Source organism: Pseudorca crassidens, chromosome 16, assembly GCF_039906515.1.
Source record: "Pseudorca crassidens isolate mPseCra1 chromosome 16, mPseCra1.hap1, whole genome shotgun sequence".
Taxonomy (NCBI): domain Eukaryota; kingdom Metazoa; phylum Chordata; class Mammalia; order Artiodactyla; family Delphinidae; genus Pseudorca; species Pseudorca crassidens.
The window spans coordinates 19,951,399-19,973,700 of record NC_090311.1 but is presented as its reverse complement, the minus strand read 5'-3'; the positions used below and the strand labels follow the sequence as shown (position 1 = coordinate 19,973,700).

General features: G+C 38.5%; 1 protein-coding gene and 1 pseudogene across 8 annotated transcripts in view; one reads left to right on the top strand and one right to left on the bottom strand.

Moving 5' to 3' along the window:
- The window catches only part of ADD3 (adducin 3), a 125,274-nt gene that overhangs the window by 1,505 nt on the left and 101,467 nt on the right, over window positions 1–22,302 (top strand). For 2 of the 8 annotated variants that reach the window (XM_067709447.1, XM_067709449.1), the window contains exon 1: window positions 514–792. The exons of 3 other annotated variants lie outside the window; for them this stretch is intronic. The gene's annotated coding sequence lies outside the window, so the exon portion shown is untranslated. 3 more of the 8 variants (XM_067709454.1, XM_067709456.1, XM_067709453.1) reach the window with 3 other exon arrangements.
- Window positions 17,136–17,399, bottom strand: LOC137208781 (ATP synthase subunit f, mitochondrial pseudogene; annotated as a pseudogene).

Here is a 22,302-nt window from a genome sequence, read left to right as displayed (position 1 = left end):
GGGGGGGTGGGGGGGTGGCTCGCTCAGGTTAGGGAGGGCGGCATCGCCGAGGCCCCCCTCCTCCCGCTTGTAGTCTGGTTTCCGTCGGGGTCGTTTACTCCTCCGACCCTCAGGGGACGCCGCTAATCGAAGCTGCCTAGCGGGGAGGACGTTGAAGAGATAGATGCTAGGCAGCTGCCCCACACCAGGCCCTCCCAGAGGCCAGGCCAGTAGGGGCCCGGGGCCGCGGCTTCAGAGACAGGGTGAGGGAGGTAAGGAGGGGGCCGCACCAAAGCTTTGGAGGGGCGCGAGGGGCCGCGTGGGGCGGGGCCTTGAGGAGGCGGGGCCAGGAACGTACTGTGATTCCGAGGGGCGGGGCCATGAGCATTTGGGGGCTGCGAGGGGCGGGCCTGTGGGGGTGGAGCCAGGGGAGCCGGGGGCCTAAGGGCGGGGCCTTAGGGGCGGGGCCAAGGGACACTCGGTGGGCTCTCGGCCAGTCCCGCCAGAGCGCCAGCCGCCTGCCGGTAACGGTCGCGGGGCCGCTGGGCGGGAGGGGGAAGAAGGGGGTTTAAATTATATTTTTTAAAAACAGAGAGCGAGAGCTAGAGGCATAGCGACCCAGGTGTCGCCGCTTCCTGCTACACAGGGCTCGGCGCCCAGGTCCCTCCCTTCTCACGCCCCCTCCCCTTCTGCCCTTCCCTCTGGAGCCGTGCGGCGCTTAAGAGGCGGCGGTGGAGGATCGCGCGGCCGCTGCAGCCCCGGCGGCCGCGGAGAAGGAGGGAGGGAAGCACAAAGCCGGCTTCGCGCTGCGAGGTAATCCTGAGGGGAGAGAAGGCGCGGCCTTCCCGCCGCTCCTCCCGGCGGGGACGGCGGGCGCCCGCGCGGGCTGGGCTGCGGGGACCCTTCCAGGGGGTCGCGCGGGGGTGGGGAACGCGAAGGCTCGCGGGGTGGAGGGGACTGCCTATTGGCTGCCCCTGCGGCCTCAGGTGGACCCCTCTTCCTCCGGGACTGGAATGGGAGCCTCGGGTTGGTTCGAAGAGGGTGGACCTGCAGGGGAGGATCTCGGGACGCCGCGGGGTGGGCCCGAGTCTTTCGGGCGTCCTCTGGTTTCTCCCGGAGGACTGGGAGTTCTAAAAATCAAGAGCTGGCTGAAGCGTCAGTGACCCGGGGTACTTTAAGCACTGAAGGTGCGCTCCAGGAAGGTGGTAGGTTCCCGCGGTTGGAAAGGGTGGAGGTAAGGGAGGGAGTGTTGGTTAGTTTTGTTTTTCTCATTTAAATAACTTCTGTTACAAGTTGAAAGTATTCAACCAAACCTTTCTCCTGTAATTTGCGTTCCCATCCCCCCCGACCCACACCCACCCCACCCCTACAAACGTATACATGTTAGGTTGCGCTTCCTGCCCGGGGTGACAGGCAGAGTTGGCAGCAGGTCCGCTTTGCTGGTGTCCAGCCTCTTTGGGGGTATGCTATTATAGCTGAGGCAAGACCACAGAGACAGGTAGAATAAGCTAGGCCTCTATTAGAATGGCAAGAATGGCCTCAGGTAAACTTTTTTGTTGCAGAGATTTAATTGCAAGTAGGTGCCCGTTTAAAATGGGAGCGTGAGTAAAACCACTCATTTCTTTGGCACATGTGCTGTTGCAATTGACCTGCTAGAGGGGTATAGAGAGAAATGGAATTTAACTCAACCAAGAGACATTTTTTAAAAATTTATTTATTTTATTCATTTTATTTTTGGCTGCATTCCGTCTTCATTGCTGCGTGCAGGCTTTCCGTAGTTGCAGTGAGCAGGGTCTACTCTTGGTTGCAGTGCGCGGGCTTCTCATTGCAGTGGCTTCTCTTGCTGCAGAGCACGGGCTCTAGGTGCATAGGCTTCAGTAGTTGTGGCGCGCGGGCTCAGTAGTTGTGGGTCGCAGGTTCTAGAGCGCAGGCTCAGTAGTTGTGGTGCACGGGCTTAGCTGCTCCGCGGCATGTGGGATCTTCCCGGACCAGGAAGGTCAAACTCATGTCCCCTGCATTAGCAGGCGGATTCTTAACCACTGTGCCACCAGGGAAGCCCAACCAAGAGGCTTTGAGTGAGGATTATATGCAAGTTTGGTGAAGGAGTTGATAAGGTTTGGGGGAGGGGGTAGGAATCAGCTACATAACCGTGCAGGCACGTTTATGTTAAATTGTACGACATGTTAGATTTAGCAGTATGAAATGGTTGCTTTTCTTGGAATGGAGTGCAACTGCATCATACTGGGTACATCCTAATTTTGACTTTAGAAGACTTCTAATGAGACTGTTAAAGAGAGTAAACGAAGAATACAGCATAATTTGTCGTTTTTAAATAAGATGCTGGACTGTTTTTAAAAATGTGTAATTAAGATATGGGACTTATTCATTTATAGGGTTAAGTTACTTTTTAGCTATGTATAAAGTTTTTATATCTGAGTCTCCATTGCATTGTAATTACACTGTAACTCACTCATTTTCTTCTGCTTAAATTGAGCAGATGAACTTTGCAGAGGGAAGACCAGAAAAAAAAAATGGCCACTTTTGCTATATTTAAGTGTTCATTTTTCCAAAGAGTTCAGTCTGTGCTCTTAAAACTCTTTAAATTGACCGCAAATGTTGGCATGTTGGTAATAGTTGCTTTTAAGGAAAAAAAATGGTGTATCTGTTTCGAATGTTAAACATAATTTAAGAGTTCTTGAGGTAGTTGGGTATGAGGCATTCAACATGTTGCAGCTTTTTACAGGTATGATAGAAGGAAATGTTTGTTGGTAAACATTTGACATATTACATATGTGATCATATGCCATCTAGGAACTATCTTGCATAATAGAAGGATTGTATTTTCAGAATATAAGTTTTACATTCCGAAAATGAATGAGAAAATTATACTGTACTCTTTGCTATTTCTAACCCCCTTTTTCAATAATGTTACACTGGGATGAATGTGGCTTCTGCTCAATGATGTTTGAAGTGTGGATCTGGTCTTTGTAAAACCAGAACGTCTTTTGAGACTAAGAGGACACAGCATCAGCCGACCTCCTACACACAATCCTAAATCCTAAATACAGGGTGGGGCCCAACCTCTGGGGTTGTGAGACCTCCTGAAGTAGGTCTGTCGTGTCTGAGTGTTTTTGTCACACTCAAGCCTATACAGGTTGTTAGCTGTTTAATCTCTCCTATCTCAAAGTAGTTGGTTAGCAGTACAGGGCAGCACTTATGTATGTCGTCAGAGTATAAGAAGCATTTCTGTTGAAGGAAGAAGTCACATAAAAGCATAAAAACCCAACTCTGAACAAATTGGGTTTGTAAAATGTTGGGGAATGATAATATCGAAATCTTAACTGAGTTGTTATATGGGAAGTGCGTAGAATATAGTCTGGTACTCAGTGTTTTATGTGTTTATCATCGTCAGTATAAGATGACATTTTTTCTGAAGGTGTCTATATCATGCAACCCAGCAAGTGAAGACTCAGCAGATATTTGTAACAGCCAATATTTATTTGCTCTACCTCTGTGCCAGGCACAGTTTTACATGATTTAATTTACTTAATCCTCATGACAACCCAGTGCCTAAACAGACATAAAGAGGTTAAGTATTTTGTACAGCTACTGGGCACAGACGGGCTGGTTCTGAACCCAGAGCCTGGCTTGAGAGTGAGCCCGCATAACTAGTAGTCCCTGCTGCTATTACACTTGTGGTAATTCTAGCAAATCAATGAAGTACCTTCACAGTATCTCCAAGACTACAGGTGTGCATATGCCTTGTTTAGTAACACCCTCCTGTGTTAGTACCACCAAGTTGTGTTTAAATGTGAATGGTGGTAATCTGCGTTAAGTAGAATCACCTTTTGACTTTGGAAGAGGATTCTCTTTTCACACAACATATGTTTAGCTAGGATGCTAGAATTTGGGCTGTAGTATGTTATCTTTTTAATTACTAAAGATTAAAGTCTTTTTTGTTTTTCAAGCTTGCCAGATGTGTAGGGCTCCAGATGGTCCAGCAGGGTCCTTGGAGGGATTCTGGTTCTGCACTAAATCGGTAGGCCTCATCTTCTGATTACCAACACCACCATATTAACCTGAGGTGAATTTTAACTTAAGTTTGTTCGAAATTCCACCCGAGTTGCCTCTTAAAATTAGCCTGACATGGAAAGATGTCACTTGTGGCTTTTACTTTGTCACTCACATTCCTCAAGGAACTGTGTGTTGCTGCTTCACCAGTGTAGTGGATATGTCAAGCAAATTAATTATAACCTAAATTAGTAGCTGTTTTACGTAATGTTTAGAATAACTATTGTAGAGAGTTAATGTGTCCTTTGTTGGCAATTTAGTGAAAGGTAATATTAGGAAAAAATGCTTAAAAACAAGCATACGTTGAATTAAGAAAACTCACATGGTACTGAAGACACAGGTTACTAATCTGTTTCTCATACTAAAAATGCTAATATGCTTTTGCTATAATTAAAATTCAGTGCTGTTTCAGATTCCGTTGGAAATATTAAACTTGTATATTTGAATAGAAAACATTTTAAATGTTTAATCAAGAGTACTATTCTTTCTTTTAAACATGGACACCCTATTTGAAATTAATTGAGCAGTCATAGACTGTGTCTTGTCATTGAGATTCAAAATGGGTGCCCTGATACTTTATTTCATGTCTTCTATGTTAATGCTTTGTCATTTGATCTTGGGGTCCATGCCCCAGTATTTCTAGATGCGATTGTTATGAGGTCTTTCAGGTCCTGCTAGTGACTAAATTGTCTTGGCCGAAAGCCAAGACAATCTCAAATTTTTACTGCAATGGGTTGTGTATATTAAGAATCTTCTCTAAATTATATAAGTTATCAGCCTTTCATTGACTATGGCTTGAAAGAAAAAAAGTCTGTTACCCCTTGTATATCCCTTATGTATAATAGTTAGATGAATTTATTTTTTTCTTCTGGCAGTAGCTAGTTATGGACACACATGAGTGTAAGCATACTACTTGGGGTATGCTCTTGCCTTCAGGTTAGTTAGAAATGACTCACTTGGCATTCATGCAGTGAATATTTGAATACCAACAGCATGCATAGAGCAGCTTTAACTGAAAATTAACAAAGTGTTGGAGAAAAAAAGGTGTGTGGGTTTTTGGTTTATTTCATGTGTATTTTAATATTGGTCTGTTATATGTGGACTAATCGCAAAATCAAGTTCAAAAGTAAGTTAATTGCACAGTTGAAAACATACTTGAATGTCAAGAAAGTACTGTTTAACTTACCCTAAAGACTTAGACGATAGCATAGATAATGAGAATCAGTCTCTTGTTTCTTTAAACTATTTTTTGTTGGGTATCTTTGAAAAGCGGCGTTAATAATCTCTTTTAGGTTTCTAGGACATGACTTACTACACTGAAGGAACAATTTAATAAAGAGTATCCTAGAAACCTTAAAGAATGAATGTGGCTTTCAGAGTTGTCTAGCATAACTCAAAAAGTAGTTGCATGGTCACCAAAAGGTATAAAATGGATGAAACCCATCCCTGATATTAAAAGCCTTTTTGTTTTTGTAAATTTTCCTCTTAGGAAGATTGTATAGACTAGTTTTTAAGTATGCCATAGCTGAAATGTTATTATGAAAGATGTTTAGGCTTTGACATATAGTTATATCTTTATAATGAGGTTAGATCTAAGTTGAGCTTTTTACCTGATGTCAAGCTGATCTGTTTCACCACCATATACTTTACAATTACTTGTTTAAAAGTTGGCTTTAGTTAAAGCTTGATTGGAAATGGTAAGGCTCCCTGATATAAGATGAACTTTGAAACCTCTTGTTTTAAATTGCCTGAAACTGGGCCTAAGGATATTGGTGTATAGCAGTACATTAACTAGCAGTTAAGATTGCTACCTCCTCAAACAAGACTACAGTTATAACCTTGGGTTATACAGTTTGAACCTTGGGTTATTCCATTTCTGCCATAGGCATACTGACGTCCATAAGATAAAAAAGTTTCCCACAACCAGCCAGCCAGGGGGTAAAAATACTTTTTATAAACTTAAGGGCAATAACAACAACATATGTTCTTAAAACCAATGTCTCAAGAAGCACACCGTATATATTAATAAAACAATTTGAAAAAATTTGATGCTCACAATGTGCATTAAGGCAAGTAATATGAAAACTTAATTCTAAGTAACGTACATGAAATTGTTACTTTATTCTTTTTGCTATCTCTTATACCCTTTTGAATTTGTTCTTGTAATTTTTCACTCCCCCACCAAGGAAGTGCTTACTTTGGATGGAAGAGGAAAGGACAGTGCATGTGTGAGTTCAGGAGCCTGTTTAATTCAGCTCTCATGGCTATTGTTGGTTGCCTGCTAGGGGAGCTGGAATTCCAACAATGTAGAAAGCAGTCAGGTTGGAGAAGTGCTGAGTTTTATCAGTGTCTTGGGGACTTAGTATATGCCTTTAATTTGTCACCATCAGCAATGTTTCTGTGAAGTTCTTCCACAATGGTTCAGCTCATCCTGTGCAAAGACAGCATTTCCTTTTCCCTTTTCCATACAGTATTCTTGTCCTGTCATCTTTTGATCTGCTGGAATGACTAAATGCCATAGCAAAAAGATAGGTTTACTCAGTATCCTCATGGAGAAGGTAGTTAGGTTTATTTGGTATGTCTAAAGGAGTATATTTTGGGATCAAGGCCTCCCCAGGGACTCTTCTTTAAGAACACTCTACTTATAATCCTACATAAATTAGAGCCAGCAACTGTAAGCTGCGTTGTTACTTCTAATCTCATTTGTCTAATTAGTACATAAGAAAAAGATTCTGTAAGTTCAGACTTTTAATATCTAAGGAAGTGGTTGGGGAAGGGTGATAGAGCGCAAGTGGAGTTGTGAATGGGCTTAAGTGCATAGGGTGAGAGTGTACAGAGGAAAGAGATTGGCAATGAAATCGATATATTTTTCTTATTTCTTGTCCCTACTCCCAATGCTTTTTTTTTTTCTTTTTTAAATTTTAAAAGTGTTCCTTTTACCTTGCCTTTCTCCTTTGACTTTTATTGCTAGGACTGAGTTTTATCTTTCCTAGAGAAAGGTGGAATTTTTAAGGTGATTCCTCTGTGACTGCTGAAAAGTTTGGCTTTCACCTGGAGGTTGCACTAAAAAGAATTTCCTTCCATCTCTCTCCACAACTGTCTGCTTTTTAAATTAAAAAAAAAAAAAGATCTCTGAAACAGAAGTGTAAGAAACCTTGTCATGTAATAGTTGGGAGCCATTATGTATTAAAGTAAAAGACATATCATTAATGAATCAGAAATCCATATTATTTAAACCCGTTTTTTTTGCAAAACTAGATGTACAGTAATTTTGTATTAGGATGTTTGGTTCTTTTTAAGTGGGTATCAAAGATTACATGAATTTTTTCAACCAAAAATGTTGAAAGTAATACAAAAGTAATATATCTTTCATTGATCTTAGTGAATGTTAATAATGACAAAATCATAGTTCTCTAAACACTTTGCTATTGTTAAATACCTTAATGAGATATTTGATAGACAAGATTTGGTCACTAGCCACTGAAAGACTGTCGCCTCTGTAGCAGAATGTAATAGGAAAGGAAAATTTTATGCCTGAATAAAAAGTGTATCTGCTTGACATAGAAAAGGCTCTGAGAAGCTGATTACTTGGTAATCACTTGAGTTAGGTGATTTTATATTGTAGTTGATGTTTTATAATCTGAACTTCCTTGGGCTCTTTAAAAGTGTCTGGTTGGACCATCAGCTTTTGATGAATGGGTTTCTGGAGGGATTGTGACGACCAGTTAAGTGCTTTGAAGAGGGAATCCCTGTTTTGTATCACACCTGAATGTCACAGAACATGCTTCTTGGTGCTTTTGTAATTTGGGCCCAAAGGAAAGAGTGCCATCTACTGAATGGCCAGCATCGAGTTGAGCAGCCCCAAGTTTTTGTTGCAGAACTTTCAGCTGGCTCCTGGAGAAACCAGACTCAACTTCATTGAAGGATTTGACAGGATCTTAGCACCAAGTGGAATTGTTGCTTGCTTAATTTTAATTATGCTTCCCAGCAGGAGGCCTAAACACATGATGAAGAACTAATTCACTGCTTGTTGGAATGCATGGGAAAGGAGAAACTTGAAGAAATTGTTGAGACTTAATATTAAAAAATAGTCTAGCAATGGTTAAATCATTGTTAAATTAAAAGTGTTAAAGAAAGTTATTTTAATGAGGCATGTTTCATTAGTAGTGCTGGTTATTGATGGTCCTGCAGACAATAATAATGTTGTTTAAAATTTGTTTGGGCTTCAAATCGTCAATCATTTGTTTAACTGGAAGTAAGGGTTTTAAAAGTATTTGAATAATTTGGTTTGTTTTTTTCTTTTGCCTTTTTCTTTGTCTCAGGTTCTAAGGCAGTGATTCCTACTTGAGTGAATTCACTGTTTCAAAGTGGATTTTGTTCTTGTTTTGGCTTGCTCAAGTGGCCTCCCGTTTTGGTTTTTGTTATGTTTTCCCTAACTTCCAGAAACTGCTTATGGTAGTAGCCATGGGTAGAATTGGAGGTTGTAGAACCAGTTATAGGTCAAGAGTGGAGGTTTATGATACCTGGAATAGACCCGTTAGAGCCAGACAAGAAGGAATTGAAAGGAAACTTTGAAATTGTTATGATAAGAAGAATATCTTTGTTATATATCTATTATATATAATTACTTAATTAATCAGTAACCACTTTTCTCAGCCCCTTAAACCTGCCAAGGGTCATGTTAAGCACTTTACATAAATTACCTGAAGTTTAGTTGAGTAACTTGCCCAAGATCATACAGTTAATAAGTGACAGAGCCAAGACTTGAGCCCAGGGCTAATTCCTTTAAACGCTGTGCTCTACTGCTGTTTATTTAAGCTCATTCTTGTTGGTGACTGCACAAAGGACTTGAACTGAGGTTAGAATGATATTTCTACCTCTGCTGGAAAATATTGGTGGTTTTTGTTTGTTTGTTTTAAGAGGGTGATGAAATGGGTAAATGGGATTGAGATTTTACTAGAATCAGGAAATATATGAGAGATGGACTTTCAATATTTGCTATTTGGTTTGTCTATAATGTTCTTTTGTTGTTGTTGTTCCTTTTGCTATATTATTTATTAACTTGAAACCACAAGAAAAGTTTATTATTGAAACATTGAATTGTTTCACATTGCTTAAAATCTGCTACTTCTTGGGAGGAAGGGTTAAGTTGCTGAAGGAATTTATTCTGGATTTGGGGGTAGGAGCAGGGTTGGGGTAGGGAGGGATTTGTTAGTATTTCTATATTTTGCTTGCTCCTAAATACTTTTAGGTAGTAGTACTTTTTGATGTGGCAGTAATATTCCATGTCCACAGCACAGTAACATTCAACCATGTGCCAGTCTGGTCCTGGAGGAACCTCAGCTTCTTGTGCACATCAGGTATGCTCTGTGGACCAAATGAGTACCATACCTGACATTGTGTACTTATACTTTTGAAAGCATGTATTCTCAGTTAAAAGAAATTTAACACCTGAATAATATTAAATATGTTTTTGGTTTTTTAAAACATATTTTGTTTTTAAAAGCCATCCTTATTACTTTAAAAGGTTGGAAATCATTATTTTGGTATAACCCAAAGCTTTTAAAATTATAGTTCAGTGATGGTTGTGCTGTGTATTCTAAAACCCAGTTACTCTTTTGGGACTTCTGACTCTTTCCCTTCATATGTAAGAGCATAAAGCGTTATTGTCCAGAAAACACCCGTAGGAATATCAATTATGTAACTCTTTGGGATTCTGACTCTATCCAGTCAAACGTAAAAATAGCCAGCAACAACTAAGACGACTGTACAAAAGATGTTACTTGCCAGTGTGTGATGAATGCTAAATGACAGGTACAGATGACAAATGCCATAGGTCATCTGGTCAAGAAAAGAGCACCATGGATGGAATGGTCAGAAAAAGGTCCCCAGGAAAGAGGAATAAGGATGGGCCTTTAAAGGCACAGTAGGATTTCACTAGATGCAGACCATGGAAAGGGTTTTGGCAAGAAATTACTGTCCATGAAAATAGTAATCCTTTTTGTGTAGCATGACAGGAGATAGTTTATAATCGTGGTTCACAATCTCGTCTCACTGTAAGGCACTTGAAGGCTGCAACATACTCGTATCAGAAACAGTGCTGAGGACACACTTCCCTAGGAGGTGTGTTAGAATATTGTCGGGGAAGGGGGAGAGAGTGGTAGGTGTGGTGAAAATCATGTACCTTTTAACAGATTTTCTCTCTGAACCCCATGTGAAAATGATTGGTTCATAGAAACATCCTTCTACTGCTATTTTGAAGCCAGTAATGCTTAGGAAAGTTGTTACTTGAAAAAGAATTTAGAAATCCTCATCATTTCCAACACTGGACAAGGAAAGCCTCCTTTGGGGAAGAGGTGTACATTTTTTTAAAATCCGAATTTATCCATCATTTACTGTTTGCTGAATGCCAAAGTTTCATTGATGGTTCTGTTATAACTTTTAACTTTAATGTGTGGATAGATAGAGTTGTTGATACTATGAGGTATAACTTCAACTTAGCTTTTATAAATAACATTGTCTGGTTTTGGATTTTAGAGAATTTGTTCCAAGTGTCTGAATTCTCTTAGATTTAATAGTATTTATCACTTACTATTTGAAAAATACTTAGTGTAACTATTCAAGTTATCTTGAGCAAGTCACTATTTCTTTTTCACTGTAGTTTTTTAAATATATAAAATATGTAAGGGGTTGAGATCATTTTAAGATCCATTTTAGTTTGAAGATGCTGTGATTGTAGTTCTAAGGAAGGTGAGTTTACCAATTAGTAGCTTTAGCTGGAAGGTGACCAAGAAACCTATGATTGTACTATATGATGGTCCTGGGAATAGATCTAATAGAAAGCCAAGACCATGAAAGTCCTTGGCTCCGTGTATATGTGGCAGTTTAGAAAAGGACATCATCATTCTAGGAACTTGTCACCTCCCAGAGTTTTTTTCAGTTCTTCAGAAGCTAAGGGCCCTTGGCAATGGACAATGGATGGACCCTTTTTGAAAACAATGAAATAGTCAAGGATAGCAATTTTTCTTAAAGCCAACTATAGAAACATTGTAGCATATTTTTATAGAAATGGTGCTTTCCATTCCCATCACAACTTTATTATGTTTAGTATACTAGTTCCTCATAAATATTTCTCTGGCCTCTTTTTAGCTCTTCTGAGCAGCTTTATGCTTCCTTTCACTTGTTCATTTATTCAATCAACAAATATTTATTGAGCACTTACTATGTGCCAGGCCCTGTTCTGAGTGCTGGGAATACAGCAGTAAGCAAAACAGACAAACCCTCCTGCCTTAATGGAGTTTATATTCTTGGAGGTAAAGAGAAATAAATAAGTGAAGTATATATTTTGTTAATATAAATATTATGGAGAAATATAGAGCAGGGGAGGAAGATAAAGGGAGTGTTAGGGGGCAATGGCAAATTTAAATAGAGTGGCTAAGTGAAGTCCTCACTAAGAAGGTGACATGTATGCAAAGACTTGAAGAAGGTAAGAGAACGCGTACAATCGGTATTCCGTATCTGTGGCTTCTGCATCTGCAGATTAAATCAACCACAGATCAAAAATACTTGGGAAAAACAATTCCAGAAAGTTCTGAAAAGCAAAACTTGAATTTGTTGTGTGCCAGAGCCTACTTACATAGTATTTATAACTATTTACATAGCATCTACATTGGCTTAGGTATTATAAGTGATCTAGAGATGATTTAAAGTATATGGGAGGATGTGTGAAGGTTATATGCAAATATTAGGCCATTTTATATTGTATAAAGGACTTGAGTAGCCACAGATTTTGGTATCGCCAGGGTCCTGGAACAAATCCCCCTCGAGTACTGAGATGACTGTGTAATATCAAGGGGACTATCATGGCAGGCAGAGGGAATACCAAGCATGTGGTACTTGGTGTTGGGAAGCCACTGGATGACCCTTAGAAGTGGGACACGATCTGACTTATGTTTTAAAAGGATTATTTTGGCTGTGTTTTGACACTAGACCATAGTGGTACAATAATCTTGGTGCAAGATTGTGTATCTGTTAGAGGTGGTGAGATTTGAGTGGATTCTGAATGTATTTGGATGATAGAATCAATAGAATTTACTGACTGGGATGTGGGGTATAGGTGAGTGGAAGAAGTCAAACTTGACATCAAGGTTTGGGATGTAGGCAAAAGTTTTCAGGGGGAACAGTTTTGGGGAGTAGTAGAGAACAGAAGTTCAGTTTGAGACATAAGTTTTTTTGTTATCTTTTTTTAAAAATTATTTATTTATCTTTTGGCTGTGTCGGGTCTTAGTTGTGGCATGCAGGATCTATCGTTGTAGCACACGAGCTCTTTGTTGTGGCATGCAGGCTCAGTAGTTGTGGTGCATGGGCTTAGTTGCCCCGTGGCATGTGGGATCTTAGTTCACTGACCAGGGATCGAACTGGTATACCCTGCATAGCAAGACGGATTCTTAACCACTGGACCACCGGGGAAGTCCCATGAGACATATTAAGTTTGAAATGTCTATGAGTGATGTTGGAGTAGATGTTTCTGTGAGTGGAAGGTCAGTGCCTAGTTATTGGCTGACTGTATAAAACTGGGAGTTGTCATTATTTTCCTCTTTCATTTAAAAATATTTGCATATTTAATGCCTTTGATGACTAGAATAAACTTCGCTGTAGTAAGGGTTTGATGTATTGCTGTATACATCTTTATTCTTTGGAGGGGTTTAATCTGTCTTGTAAAATCTAGAATTTACTTTGACTTCTAAGGACACTTAGTCCCAAAGGAAATCTTTTCCTCTAGGGACAGAACAATTTACTTTTAAGCAAAATGTGAAAATAAAAAGTGTTGTTACTGCCCTTAAAAATGTGTATGTGAGGGCTTCCCTGGTGGCGCAGTGGTTGAGAGTCCGCCTGCCGATGCAGGGTCCACGGGTTCGTGCCCCGGTCGGGGAAGATCCCACATGCCGCAGAGCGGCTGGGCCCGTGAGCCATGGCCGCTGAGCCTGTGCGTCCGGAGCTTGTGCTCCGCAACGGGAGAGGCCACAACAGTGAGAGGCCCGCGTACCGCAAAAAAAAAAAAAAAATGTGTATGTGAATGTAAAATGGAACAGTTTGGCTGATCCTCCAAAAGTTAATATGGTTTAATGGTTAAAAATAGTTACATATTGATAGTTTCCATTATGACCCAGCAATTCTATTCCTACATTATACACTCAAGAGAAATGAAAACATGTTCACACAAAAACTTGTACACCACTGTTCATGGCAGCATTACTCATAATAGCCAAAAAGTGGAAATGGCCTAAATGTCTATCAGCTGATTAATGGATAAATAAATGTGGTATATCCATGCAATGGAATATTACTCAATCATAAAAAGGAATGAAATGCTGATACATTTTACTACGTGGTTGAACCTTGAAAACACTATGCTAAGTGAAAGAAGCAAGACACGAAACACCACATATTGTATGGTTCCAGTTGTTTGAAATGCACAGAATAGGCATGTCCATAGTGACTGAAAGCAGATTGATTAGTGGTTGCCAGGGGCAGGGGATAAGGGAAATAGGAAGTGTCTGCTTAATGTGTACTGGGTTTCCCTTTGGGGTGATGAAAAAGTTCTAGAACTAGATAATGTTGACGGTTGCACAACATTGTGAATATACTAAAAACCACAGAATTGTACAGTTTAAAAGAGTGAATTTTATGGTGTGTGAATTATATCTCAATTTTTAAAGGAAGATACCAGGAAAAAAAGTGTATGTGCGCACCCATATGTACACAAGAACAACTGAAACAACTTACATGGATCTTATTCCTAAAATCAAACTGTTTTCCCAGTAGAAAGTTGATGAAGCAAGAATTACCACACTAAACTTGGTTTAGCTTGGTTTGCTTAAGGAGGCAGCGTTAAGATACTTAGATCATTCAGGTGGAAATCAGGAAGCAGTTTGTGATCCTATTTGGTGGCAAGTCATGGGTGAATCTAAGTGTTTCTAAATACCCAATTTTATGGAGATGACCTAGATAAGCAAAAGAAGCCTCTATTATTATCATTTATGTGGGTTTCAGAGAGCAGGAACCAGTTTATAAATGTTTATTAGGTCTTAAGTCATTAAAGATGGCTTAATTTTTTTCTCCATGCCTGTAATTTAAAAATATGGAGAACTCAATTCCCAACAATTTTTTTAGACAACCCACGATGATATTTACCTTCTTAAAAACATTATTACCATCAAAGAGTTGCCTGTTGAGGAAGTACAGGAAAGGATTGTCTTTAACTTTCATGTACCACTTACCCTAATGTTATTTTTTTATTAAGACATAATTTGCATACCATAAAATTTACCCCCTAATTTTATTATGAATATATATATATATATATATATATTCCTTTATTAGAATAAAAATGTCTGGAGAACAGAGGTCCATATTATTTGAGTGGCTTGATAAGTTTTCAGCATTTTAAGGGAAGCATATGAGGACCAGACCAGAACCATAGTGGGAAAAAGAGACACTTATGTAACTGACTCCAGCACCAACCTGAGAGCAATGCTATAGCAACAATTTAAAGGAAGTGCAGGTGGGCACAGAAAAGGGAAATGTTTATTCCAATGGGAAGAAATGATTCATGGAGGAGGATGGAATTTGAGTTGAGCTTTAGAGGATCTCTTAAATGTTGACGAGGAGAGTAAATTACTGACCGAAATAATAGGCTATGCAAAGGCATGTGGATCTGTGGATGGATGTGGTGGGAGAGAAAACAGGAAGGTAAGGTTGAGAGCACCAGATCATGAAGGCCTTGGGTGCTATTTTAAGAAATTTAGGTTTTATTCTGTGGCACTTATTTTAGCTAAAGAGAGGCATAATCAGATGTGTCTGAGATTTGTTGTTGTGAAGAATGTGGTGATAGAGAGTGTTGGCAGAGAGGCAAGTTAGGAAGCATTTAGAGATAAGCAAATGAACTGAGGCAACGGCTTTGAGGTTAGAAAGGGAGGAATGGGACGTTTTGGAGACAGAAATCCATACAACTTGCTGAACAGTTCAGATGTTGAGAGAACATTTGATCACCAGGGATAGAAATTTAAATATTGTGTTTTACTCCATTTCGAATACTCTGATTTATGACAGAGGCAAGATACACCTGTAAAACTAGAAATTAGGTAGATTCAGCAAGTCTTGAATGTATCTTTTCCTTACTATACATAAAAGACTTTAGAAATGTGACTATTTCGTAATCTTCTTTAATTTTTACTGCTTGTCAGCTATTACTCAATTTTCCAATCTTTGGATATGTTTTCATTTGTGCATTTGGAAATGGTTGAATAGTCATCATTTTGGCAAAAGAATAGTATTTTTGTTTCCAAATGAAACTGTCTCCCTATGCTGTGCGCTTTTGTGTTTTATTTTAAACTTTTGTGTAGTGGAATAATAAAAAAGAGCTGAAGGTAGTATTGGGCATTGCAATATTAAGTATTGTACGCTGTCATTACAGGAAGTCATTGGGCCATCTTGAAATTTCCCCTTTATTACATTTATTGGTTTATCTTGTAAATGCTAAACTAACACATGGTAAGCGCCTGTAAGAAACAATTAGAAATGTCAAAAGAAGTATGTGCAAAGTCATTTGTTTTTTTCTGTGTAAATTTAGTGGAGAATCCAATCCAATAAGACTTTTTTGCACATTTGTTTAATGAAACAACTAATATAAGATTTGGCTCCTCTGATGTTTCTCATCGCTTATTTACAGGCATGATTGGCCATTTTTGTTTGTAATTCCCTTTAATAAAACATGTACAAAGAGGGTGTCATATTAGGACACAGTGATTTTATAAATGGCTGAAAGAAAATACCAGATTTGACAGAACTGACTTCTAAAATATCGCAGTATAAAACTTGCTTTCATGCTTAAAAGTCCTAAGTATTAAGTAATGTTTAAAATAACCTATTCAAAAGCAACTCAATAAAATTAAAAAATATTTTATAGACATTACAATATAATGAAAGTTTAAAAATCAGAAACAAGAGCACTCGCTGATTTTTTTTTTAAAGCAAGAATGATTTTATTAACTTGATTTCTAAGGTAAACTTACTATTTGAGTCACATTTTTACAAAATCAATTTCATTTTAAAATATCTGAAATTAACTTTTGAGTATGAAATATGAGGACATGAAACAAAATCCAAAAGGCACAAAAGAGTATAAAGTGAAAGTTGTCACTCCATCCCTGAACTACTACACTTTCTTTCTTCCTTGTATATTATTCTAGAGATATTTTTCATTCTTTATTTTTAAAATCCTGAATCAAGGCTTTGCCTGCCTACACCTGGTGGATGAATTGCTGCAAAAGAAATAAATAATAGCTGTAGGCTCAAAACAACCTGACGAAATAGGCAGCCCTGTTCTTCTCATAAGTGTGGTTTCTAGATTCATTGTCTCTCTTTATTAAAGAGTGTGCTTTCCTAGCTTCCCCTCCACTTAAGGCAAAGGTATGGAAAGTGGGAGGTGGTTAATTGTAATCATCTTTCACTCATATTTTACCCTAGGCAATGACAAGTAACTTTTATGAAATGATATGTGCTAACAAAGCAAATTCCAGCTGAGAAGTGCTCCCATGCAAAAACATTCTCTAGTACCTAAGGAAAAGAATGGTCAGCCTTTCCCATCTTTGTGCATCTACCCTGTTATGCCAGCTGGACTGGACTGCTTCTAAAACTTTACTTTTAGTTTTTTAGTACTTGGCATTATTTTGTTGACTCTGCCTTTGGCTGTCCACCAAGTCATAAGATTTTCTCCCAAGCCTTGGGATTACCTGACTCTAAACTTTCTGATACTGGACTTTGGTTTCTTTTCGTCTTTAGATGGTATTTAATAGAATGTCATTCTTATGCAGATACTGTAAATAATAGTTTCATATTTGTGCTGTGTGTGGAAGGGTCCTTTTAAAAAGTTTTCCAATGTATTTTTAAATTTTTGTACTGGTTATCTTTTATTGGTCATTGTTCTCAATTAGGGTATGAAAAGATTCAGCAGTGATCAGGTTCCTCAAGGAGGAGTGTCAGGCAAAGGTCATGGTCAGTGTGTCCTCAGCAGTGGGCCTTCTTCAGTGGTATTTGCAGAGCTGCTCATGTTTGAGTTCCTTCTAAGAAAGGCAGTAGTTGAAAAGCACCTAAGCTGCCAGTACTGTAGAAACCCCAGCAGTGTTAACTTTCTTCACGTTGACATACCTGTTGTCATACCACTGGTAACCTCTTTGGAACACTCCAGCAATGCCCTTAGGGGCAGAATCCTGCCTCAGCATCCAACTTGGCAGCTCCCCTATTTTAACATCCATGAGTTTCTTTTTCACTGGTGCAACTGATGCCATCTTTTTTTTTTTTTTTTTTTTTGCGGTACACGGGCCTCTCACTGTTGTGGCCTCTCCCGTTGCGGAGCACAGGCTCTGGACGCGCAGGCTCAGCGGCCATGGCTCACAGGCCTAGCCGCTCTGCGGCATGTGGGATCTTCCCGGACCAGGGCACGAACCCGTGTCCCCTGCATCGGCAGGTGGCCTCTCAACCACTGCGCCACCAGGGAAGCCCCTGATGCCATCTTGGTATCCTGGGTGTGTGCCAATACTTTTTATTGTGCTAAAATACACATAATATAAAATTTACCATTTTAACCATTTTTAAGTGTACAGTTCAGTGGTATTAAATACTTTCATAATGTTGGGTAAACATCACCAACATCAGTTACCAGAACTCTTTTCATCTTGTAACACTGAAATTTTATACCCATTCAACAATAACTTCCCATTCCCCCTCCTGTATTCCTGGATCAGAAAAATTAAGATCAAGATTTTGGGTGATACAAAATCTGTTATTCCTGTTCCTAATCAAGATGTAATTTGAAACCCTCTATACAGGTCTGTATTATGTAACAAAGATTATGATTGACATTCAAGACCCAGGAATTGAGACAAGGGACACAGAACCTATGGCCTTTGATACATATTTCAAAGTGAAGAATTTAGCTGCATTATAATTGGAAGAGACCTCACCCTTCAGCTGTGCAAATTATATGTTGGTGGATGGGAGAGGGGGTGATAATTATGGGAGAGGCAGGGATCAGCAAACTGGTGCTAGCTGATCTGCTAGCTCTGCCCCCAGGACCCAATAAAAAGGAATTTTCCCCAGTAATAGAAATTGGGGTTCCACAGGTTTGTAGGTTTCATTGGATGCTAAAATTCTGCCTTTGTTGAATCATTCAGACTTTCTATTATGAGCAGAAGTGGGAATTCTCTGTAAACTTTATCATTTGGAGAGGCAAAATTTGGGAGAGTAAAGAGGAGGATGAAATCTAGACTCATAGAATTTTGGAAATCCTCACCGCATTTTTATGGGCGAAGGACTTCGTTTGATTGAGTGAAATGACATGTTCAGAGTGGCTGATGTAGACTCACAACTGTGATTCCTGACTCTCAGTCTAGTGCTTTTTCTACTTTATCACATTACCAGCCATCTTAACCCATTCATGCAATTCTGGGATGAGGGAGTTCACCAGAATTCCACTTGACCTTCCTTAGAGCAGGGTTTAGGCAGGATGGGAGACCTTTATCTCTTAGGGATTTGAAGCTGCTTTTCAAGAAATAGTTGGTACCTTTCTTTGTTTTAATCTTTCATTGAATTAGGGATTGTATTGTAAAGAAGTTTTTCTTCTAAAAATCTGGACCATGTCGTGAACTTTCTTATTATCTTGACAAAAAGCTATGCTGATCTTCTATATATTGTTCCAGTTTGAGCATACTCACCACTGAAGCAAGTCATGTACATGGTAAGTGTTACTGACATGTTTAGGAACATTATATTGAAAATTCAAACTAGATATATTTGGCTGCCTTGATTTTTTTTTTTTCTTTCTTTCTGGAAAAGAACATATTTAAATGAGAAACAGTTCCACCCTCTGATGAAAAGAAAAAGTTTTAGGTCATTTGTTTCAGTAAAATAGATGATAGAATTTATGGCCCCAATTTTCCATTATTTTCAACTAAGTGTCCCATTACATAAGGCACAGCAAAGGAAGAAATTGGTCATAGAAATGTTAATGTTTTAGTATAATTTTGTGATTAAACTCAGTTATCAAATAAGATTTTTAGCTATCATATGTTGCATCATACCAAGGACTTTGAATGGAATCAGATTTTTTTTTCAGTGTTTTGCTATAGCATTTGGTTTCATGACAACAGTTTCAGTAGGCAGTGTTCAAGATAACCTGGTCTTTTCAAAATATTTATTACATATGGCCTTATGTAATACATCCTTCTCAGGAACTGAAAAGACTCATTATTATGGTGGGTGTGTAAATAAAATATAATTGCTTTTGATTTTACTATGGGTATAAAAGATGTGTTTTGCTCTGATTTTAAACCAATGTTAATAGGAGTAGGTACAAGGTCAGAGTACTTACTGGAGAACTTTGAGTTCAGTGTTTAAGTTGATTTAAACTACTTGGAGGCTAGCTGTGTTTCATGATGACAGTATTTGTATTTAAAACCTTATAGGTCAATTTTATGAAAACCATGTCATATTTCTTTTAATTATTGATTTTTTAAAAGCTTCTATTGGTGTTTCTCCCTGAGATTTTGGTCTATAGAGAATAAAATGTCTTTTAAATAGATGCTTCAATTACCTGAAATTCCTTGGGTCCTTTAATGGAAGAGAACCAAATGATTAAGCACACAAGGGAGTTTCAGGGATGTATTGGAAGCAATGACTTCTACGTGGGTGCTAAAGTCAGCGCACTTTGACTCCAGTATCTTCTTTTGTCTAGTGTACTTACAATCAACATTCAGAGGGAAAACTGTAATATTTTGCACAAGTCTTAAGCAATAAAGATAAATGTATTCACGAATGTATACGAAACCAGAAGTTGGAATGATGGCTTTTAGATATTGGAGGAACATAAGTGAGAAGGCCACATGTTTGGCTGGTTACTATAAGAATTGACATTTATTTACCATTTATGATCAGAGTAATTAATTATGGGTTTCTCCAAAGTGTTTTGATAACCCACTACATTTTCTTTTAAGAGGTTTAGTCATAAGGGTTTGGGCCTTCTGTTCAGGGATGGCTTTTGTACACAGTTTTATTTGAAGTCTCATATGAAGGCCCTAGACTACTGCTGTCCCCTTCCCCAAAATACAAGTGTAATTTAAAATTTTCTAGTAGCCATGTTGAAAAAAAAAGAAACGTGAATTTTATTGAACACAATTTAAAAATATCCAACATGTAATCAATATTAATGAAGTGTTGATTCATTGAAATATTGATTCAGTGAAAGATTAATGAAATATTTTGCTCTTTTTTTAATATACCAAGTCTTTGAAATCCTGTATATATTTTACATTTTAGTACATCTCAGTTCATACTGGCTGCATTTCAAGTACTCAGTGGTCACATGTGGCTGGTGGCTACCAAATTGGACAGCACAGCTCTAGAACATCTTTCTCTTTTGTCCCACATCAGTGTTGAGGATTCTTCCACTAGAAATTTATTTTGGGGGGACTACAGTCTTGCCATCTATCTCTATCTATGCTCTTCTATAATTGAGTGGAAAATGAAAAACTCCATAGAGGAAAAAACAATTCTCAATCATATTTGTTTTAACAATTTTTCGCCTTTACAGAAACTAGTACTGCTGAAGAAATGCCAGTGTTACTGAATGGGAACTTTAGAGGGCAGCTGCAGTTGGTGTGCGTAGGTGAAGAGAGCTGGGGTAGAAAAGGAAGAGTCAGCACTGGGTTGTGGAAATAGGACAGATCTCACTTTGAATCCTGCTGGCCTTGAGCAAGTTACTTCACTTCTCTGAGCCTTTTTACTTTATTCATGTGTAAAATTGGGATAAAATTACCTATCTCTTGAGTTGCTATGAAGATTAAATAAGATGATGTATGTGAAGTATGTCCTATGTATCTGGTACCTATGAGGTGCTCAATAAGTTTGTGTTGAGTAAATGATTGTTGCTTGCTTATGTCCCCCACTCCCAAATCCCTGCTTGTGAGAGGAATAAGGAAGGAGGTAGGTATGCCTAAAATAAATGTCGAAATAGAGTAAAGAAGCCTATCCTGTTTTCTAAACTGATTGGGATTCAATGTTTGTCCAGAACAAACTAGTCCCTAAGCATTGTGTTTAATTGAGATTTTAATTCAGGACCATTATCTGAAAGGTTCACAAAGGAATGATGTGAAATAGTTCGTACTCTACATTGCTGAAATAGAAATGAATTTTGTCAATTTTATTTCAGTATACTTATTTCAATAATCAGTAAAAATAGAACCTGCAAATGTTTCTAAAATTTGTTTCAATTATTTAAGAGAAAAATCTCAATTATTAAAGATACCTCTTTATCTTTTTACCACAAGGGATTTTGCAATTTGGAATTTATGTTTTGCATCTACTTCAGAAGGCTTGTCTTCAGAGTGATAGTATACTGATGATTGTAAACTTGTGTAGTAATTGGAACTGAGGAAAACTTTTCTAAATGGAAGGAAAGCTGCCACTTGGTGACTGAGCTTTATGTTACAGTGCAAGTGACCTTTTCTTCTTGCTCAGGCATTAACATCAATTTGTATTTTTAGATAGAACGGGGACTTTCTGTGTCATTAGCTGTATAGCATATTCTGAATCTATTTAGGAGGGAGTTTTCAATCATACATATATTTCTGATTTGCTATGCATTTTGAGAAATTTATAATTCACTGAAATGTGGGAAAGCGTGGAGTGTTCTGAACAGATGATTAGATTAGATATGAACTTTTCAAAGCTTTGTGTGCACCCAACGTGTAGCCCACATCTGTGGTAATGTTCTTGGAAATCGGTCACATTTGAAGATTCAGTTCTTTGCCAATAGCATCTGGTTGCACTTTGCATTACAGACTTTGAAAGTAGTTTTTGAATTGCAAAAGAGCAAACCACATGACACATTTTCTTACCTGACTGAAAGTTGTTTACAGTTATAGGTGAACTTTAACAAACAAGGTAACTAAAGGCATAATTGTCCAAATGCATGGATTGTTATCACTGACACCTGAGATAGAGGATTCTTATAGTTACCAGCTTTTCAAGTTGTCCAGACTTTTTCATTATTCTAATGACCCCTGACAGAGGTCTTATTTACTAAAAGTTCTTTAAGGTTTGTGGAATTTTGAAGGCACTGACCTGGTTGGAATACACTGTGCTCATTGGCAATCATGAAATGGTGTTAATTGACGTGATTGGCATTCCTTTACC